The sequence below is a fragment of the Mus caroli genome, unplaced genomic scaffold, assembly GCF_978045245.1.
Source record: "Mus caroli unplaced genomic scaffold, Mus_caroli_1 scaffold_1, whole genome shotgun sequence".
In the NCBI taxonomy this organism is placed as follows: domain Eukaryota; kingdom Metazoa; phylum Chordata; class Mammalia; order Rodentia; family Muridae; genus Mus; species Mus caroli.
In genome coordinates, this window is record NW_028227256.1 from 181,232,601 (window position 1) to 181,239,199 (window position 6,599).

Genomic DNA, 6,599 nt, shown 5'->3' on the forward strand with positions numbered 1-6,599 from the left:
AAGGTGAAGTTAGCAGAGATGAGGTACCTCTCCAGGGTCAGGCCCTAACCACAGCAGACTGGTTCTGAAGGCACCATGCAGACCCCTCCTCTATTGCCTACCTAGCTCCATGTGAAGCACCCAGCTGGGTAGCTAGGGTCAGAAGAGAGGACCCACAGCCCTGAGGTCATTGGCCCAAGCGAACTAGGTCAGTTCTCTCCCAGGCTTTTGGTAGGGTCCCCTCTGTGTCCCCGGAGCCATTTAGTTAGTTGTGTAGTATGCTATTGACACACAAACATCTTTGTATTACCTCCACCTGACAGTGTCTGCTCTAGATAATCACTGAGTTGACATAAACACAAATGTGTCAAAGTGACTGAGGGTGTCAACCCTCTGGGAAACAGCAAACCTGTGCCAAAAGTCGGGCCTGGGACCTGGTGGGCTAGTGAAGAGATGTGTGACTGAGGCAGCTTATAAAAGAACATTTAATTAGGGGTTCCAGAGAGTCCATAATCGTCATGGCAGGAACCATGGAGGCAGGCAGGCAGGCGTGGTGCTTAGTTCAGACGCTCGAAGCTTACTGGTGGCATAAACAGGTGGCAGAGAGCCATAGATCAGGAGAGACTGGGCCTGATGTGGGTTTTTTTTGAAATCTCAAAGCCCACCTCCAGTGACACCTCCTCCTTCAAGAAGGCCACACTTCCAGTTTTTCCCAAACAGTCAACCAGCTGGGAACCCACATTCAAGGGTAGGAGCCTGTGGGGGGACATTCTCATTTAAGTCACCACAGTTAGGATCCTGGGGTTTTATCTGTTTTGGTTTTGAGGTGGAATTTCACTGTGTGGCTCTGACCTTGAATTTACAGAGATCTACCTGCCTCTGTCTTCAAGTGCTGGGATTAAAGTCGTGTTTGCAGCACCCAGCTGTAGAGTTGCCAAGCATTCTCTTTTAAAGTTGACTTGCTTTAATTTAGTTTGCTACCTAATTAACAGTACACCCAGTTAACTGCTTAGCGTCCATTATGAGTACATGATGACCCTTTAAAAACCAGGAACTAATGTAATTGAGGAAAATACGTAATTTAAAAAAAAACAAAAAAACAGGAACTACAAACATTTTAACCGTTTTTCCTAGGAACTTCTGAATGCGTATCGTTGAGGTCTACAGCTTGATACCTTGGTAGATGCAGACACTGTACAATGATCACTATCACCTCTTACCTCTGCATAGTTACTGTGTCAGGCTTCTCTAGAGGAGAAGACACCACAGAATGAATATATAACAGAAAAAGACTTAGTAACCAGACACGACCTGAGTAGCCCAACACTGACTGTCTGCACACTGGGGAAGTTGGGAACCCAGCACTGGTTGCTCAGGTCATGAGTCAGTCCTCCTCCATCACTGAAGGCTTGGGGGATTTCTGGAGAGCACCTGGTCTCTAGTCTATGTTCAAGCCAAAGAGTCCTGGTTCTAATGTCTGTCAATGAAGGATCATTGCAGCCCCATTGCTGGCAATAGGGTGGAAGCCAGCAATGTACTTTCCAGCAAGGGCTCAAGTAATAGACGCACCACAACCACTACCACAATCACAACAACGATATAATAAACGTCACTTGACATTGCCATCAGTAGTATACAAGGTTCCTTTCCCATATCCAGTGCTTGTTTTTTTCCCTCAATCCCTCCTTAATTTCCTGTCTCTGATGACGAACCACGAGCAGCATCTCGTGCACCTCTGAGTCATTTTAATGTCTGAACTTTAAAGTCAGGTTATTTACAGTTATTTACAGTTTTGGTATTCAGTAGCCTTATAGATTCCATACCAGATGGTTATACTTGAATCTTCATTCCCCAAACAACCCCAAAATACCATGGAGTCAGGAAGAGCTGGCATGTTAAGTCCCAGCACGTCTAAACGCCTTGTCTACCGGAGCTGTCCTTGTGTTCTGAAGCAGTGGGTGATGTGAGAATGGCAGCCATTGAGTAGGTGGCATGGGGCTTGGGTATGGATTTTCTCAGTAAGGGGTAATATTGTTGGATAGTAACATTTTGAAAAAGAAACGACAGACTGCTAAATGTGAGTCCCCGCGAAAGATGTGCAAATCATCTTCATAGAAACTAGGAAGTTGGCCCTGAACTGGGTGAAGGAGACTCCGTGCCTATTGTTCATTCACAACTCCCGTCATGGCTCTACCTTGAATTCACAGATAACCTCACCATTGTTAGTGTGACTGTGGTCAGCTAGCGTGCCTTCAGTAACTAGCTGCAGCTGGTGCAGAGGTTTGTTTGTGTTGTTTTTTTTTTTTAATATGAAGAACAACTAAAAGTGATTGCTGAGTTTGGTAAATCATGGAATGAAATCAGAGCTATAATTCAAAATGCTGGATTTTATTGTCCTTTGACCTCTGGTGGGATTCTTATCTCATGGAACCTCTGTGACCCCTCAGATCGAATGCAGGTAATGGGATGTGCGCTTTTTTGCTTCTGAGAACTATTTTGAAGATCGGGGAGATGAGGGGTGAGGAGATGCTCTGCTGAAGCTGCTTTCCGTGGTCAGGGACAGCCTGCATCCCCAGGCTTCTGGAGAGGAGAATGGTTAGGAGGAGGACTGCAGAGGACTGTAAGCTACAGGGGATGTAGCTCAGGGGATGCCCTCATTTGGAGATGTGTGTACAAAAATGATAAATGAAAATGTCGTTATGGTGGGTCCTAATCCAATATGACTTGTGTCCTCATAAAAATAAGAGAGGACAACTGGACACATAGGCATACAGGAAAATGGCATCCAAACATGAAGACAGAAGTTGGGTAGCACGCCTCGAAGTCACAGCTGCAGAAGATTGCTTGTGAACCACCAGAAGCTGGGAGGGATGCCTGGAACTGATTCTCCTCTCAGCCCCCAGAAAGAACCAGCCTTGCCGACACCATGACCTCAGAATCGTCAGAACTGAGAGACAAGAAGTCTGTCATGAAAACCTCTCACTTTGTGTGCTTTGTACAGCTGCTCAGGCAAACCCTGTCGTTTACAACTGTCAGTTTCAAAGATGGGTGCTAACCGGCCCTCAGTCTGGTTTTAGTTGAAAGGTCCAGACAATTCTCAAGCTGCTGTAATGGTTCATTCCTGTGATGCGCAGATTTACCAGACACTTCCTGTTCTTTTCTGCCTCTGCTGTAGCAATCCCCTACCCAGCCAAGATTTCAGGTATCTGATGTCACCAGTCTTTCCTGCGAGTCCCCACGGCACTGTCCTTCCTCCCTATTAATATGATCTGCCTTCCATCGTTGGAGGACACTGTTTTATACTCCCCCTCCCCACCTCCCACATCCTATACAGTCCAGATCAGCCTCAACGTGCTGATCCCCTGCCTCAGCTTCCCAGGTACTTGTTACAGGCATCTCCCTCCACACTCGAAGCTGACCCTTTCAGAGCACATTGGAATCTTTGTCTTACCAGTGTTCCTTTGCCAGCAGAGCACTTGGATTACAGTGATGCCTGTTTCCTGTATTGGCACTGAGGACCTGTTGTAAAGTGTCTGATTGGATGATGTAACTGTATCTGAAATGAGATGTGATCAGGGTGCCCAGTGCGATGCTGGTCTCTCCTGCTCATCTTTTCGAGGACATATGCCTCAGACAAAGAGACCAAGACATAAATGCTAATAAAAGCTCAAGAAATCCTCTCCAGGAAGGGGGATGCCTTCCTGCTCGCCGAGGCTCATGTGCTTAGGCTGTGGTGGCTGTAAGATCACTGGCTGACAAGGGGCCAAGGGTTACTCCTCCCACCCAAGGCTTCCATAGCAGTGATAGGCACTGACCTTTGAGTAAACAACCCCGTGGAAACTGCGCCGTCACCAGTGACTCAGACTCCACCTATGTTTTCAGAAGCAGAGGCTGGGGTTGTGGCTCAGGGACCATGTGTTTGCCTAGAATGTCTGAGAGCCTGGGTCCCACCCTCAGCTCTGCCACCAGGTAAATCTACAAGGTGTTCTGTCTGACAAACTGGAAAGCTGGGCTGTGTGGGCAGTCATCCTGACTACCCGCTCTGGCTTCCCTTTCTTTTATGGGGTTTGTTTGTATCTTAAATATTGTGGAGGCTTTTAAAATCCAGAGTACTGAGTGTAGACTTGGTTACAACTAGGCTCATGGTCTTAATGTCCTCCTGGCAATGTGGTCAAGTGGAAGAGCTGCTTGGGTGTTACAGGGTATTTGAACCTGTTTCTAGTTGTGGTGTGGCTCAGCCCTTAGCACATACCTTTAATCCCTCTGGCTGGAATACAGACATGCCCTTAGTACACACCTTTAACCCCAAACAATGTAGATAAAGTTAGTTTGTAGAAGGAAGCACCCATGTTTGAAAGTGATGTCCAGTTGAGTGGCAGAAAAAGTAATGAATCAGAGAAGGATTTGATGGAATAGGATACACCCAACTCTCGTGAGAAGAGAGAGGGGAGGAAAGGTACTTAAGGGAGAGACAGTACAGGAGGAAGAGAGTCCAGTCCAGGAATACAGTAGAGTTCATGGAGACAGTATAGTAGAGTTGAGAGGGAGAAGGAGGCAGTTTTACTGGGAGAGCTTTAAAGAGACAGATTGAAGAGAGAACAAACTACACACAAGTAAAGACAGAACAAGCCACAGAATGAGAAGGATCCAGGGGATTAGAAAAGATTGCTAGAGTTAGTTTGTGGCCAAGCAGAGTAATTCAGAGAAAAGCCAGATTGAATCAGTCACCCTGGAGAGGAGTTTGAGCCACAACAGCTGAGTTGAACCAGCCAGCCAGAGTTCAGAAAGACCAAGAAAGGGTGAGCTTATTGGGCAGCAAGTCTCAGAGGCTGAAAACATTCCAGGCCTTGATGAGACTGTACAGAGGCTAGAAGCTTCCAGGACTAGGCCTAGGTTAGTAGGCAAGTCAGTAACAATTACAACAGGAGAATAACACTTACTTCTACCCTTGGTCAACCTTTAGAAGGCAGGGCCAGCAGGCCATGTCAGTTCCAATGGGCTGGAATTACAGACAATGCTGGGTAGAAGCTCAGCTCAGGCACTAAATACCTGCATGGATCCATGCTGGTGCCCATGCCTCTTGGCTTGGGACTGTAAGTTTAGGGTTCCATGGCCATCCACTCAAGAACTAATTAAAAGCCAGTTGGGTGTAGTGGCATAGGCCTTTAATCCCAGCACTTGGGAGGCATCACTGTGATTTGAGGCCAGTGTGGTCCACATAGAGAGTTCCAGGCCAGTCAGGGATATATATATATATGTCCCTGTCTTAAGAAAAAGGCTGTTAGTAGCAGAGACATGTATGAAGCAAGAACAGATACTGATGCAATGTATATAGAAGAATGCTTCTAAGGCAGCTATAGGGCCAGTTAGGGTGGCTAGGCAAAGGTGCCTGCCCCCAAGTATGACAACCTGACTTCCATCCCTGGGTCCCATGTGATCGAAGGAGAGAATATACTCTTTTTTAAAAATTAATTTATTTTTTTAAAGATTTATTTATTTATTATATGTAAATACACTGTAGCTGACTAAAGACACCACAGAAGAGGGCATCAGATCTCATTACAGATGGTTGTGAGCCACCATGTGGTTTCTTGAATTTGAACTCAGGACCTTCAGAAGAGCAGTCAGTGCTCTTAACCTCTGAGCCATCTCTCCAGCCCCAAGAATATACTCTTGAAAGTGCTCCTCTGACTTCCACACATACTGTGGTATGCCCCTCACCTCTACCCCCACCCTCTACCTCTCACCCCCTACCCCCTGACCCACATAGACACACATACACAATAGATTTGGCAAAAACAAGGTCAGGTCTACTGTGCTTCCTGGTCTTCGAGTTCTCTGGGACACAATGAATCTATTCATAAAAAACTTGTATGTTGAAGTCTGTCAATGTGTTAGTACTAAGAGCCAGGCTTTGGGCTAAAATATTAGCTAGCTTTTTCATTACCATAAAAATGTCTAGATTGTCAGGGGAAAGGCTTATTTGAACCCATAGTTTTGGAACTTTGAGCCCGTGGTCCTGCATTCACTGCTCTTGGTCCTGTGAGGCAACTTCTTCCTCACCACAGAAGGGAATGTGGTGGAGTAATGCTGTTTGTCTCACAGTTGCTGGGAAACAGAAATGGACAAGGTTGGGGTTCAAAATCTGCCTATGAGCACACCCCTTCAGCACCTAGTTCCTTTCTGTGAGGCCTTGTCTCTGAAGGTTTCAGCACATCCCAATGGGGCCATAGGCTGGGAGCCAAGTTTTTCAATGTATGCGTTTTAGAGAATAGTCCACATCTAAACCACAGCAGCTGAGGGATGCAGGTGGGTGGTAGGGTGTGCTGCGAATGTATGAGGCCACGGGTTCAAGCTCCACGAGCTCTCCTGGCCTGCTGGAGGGTGACTGCCGTGCCTGTGTACTGGCTGGTTTTGTGTGTCAACTTGACACAAGTTGGAGTTATCACAGAGAAAGGAGCTTCAGGTGAGGAAATGCCTCCATGAGATCCAACTGTAAGGCATTTTCTCAATTAGGGATCAACGAGGGAGGGCCCCTTGTGGGTGGGACCATCCCTGGGCTGGTAGTCTTGGGTTCTGTAAGAGAGCAAGCCAGGGGAAGCAAGCCAGTAGGTAACATC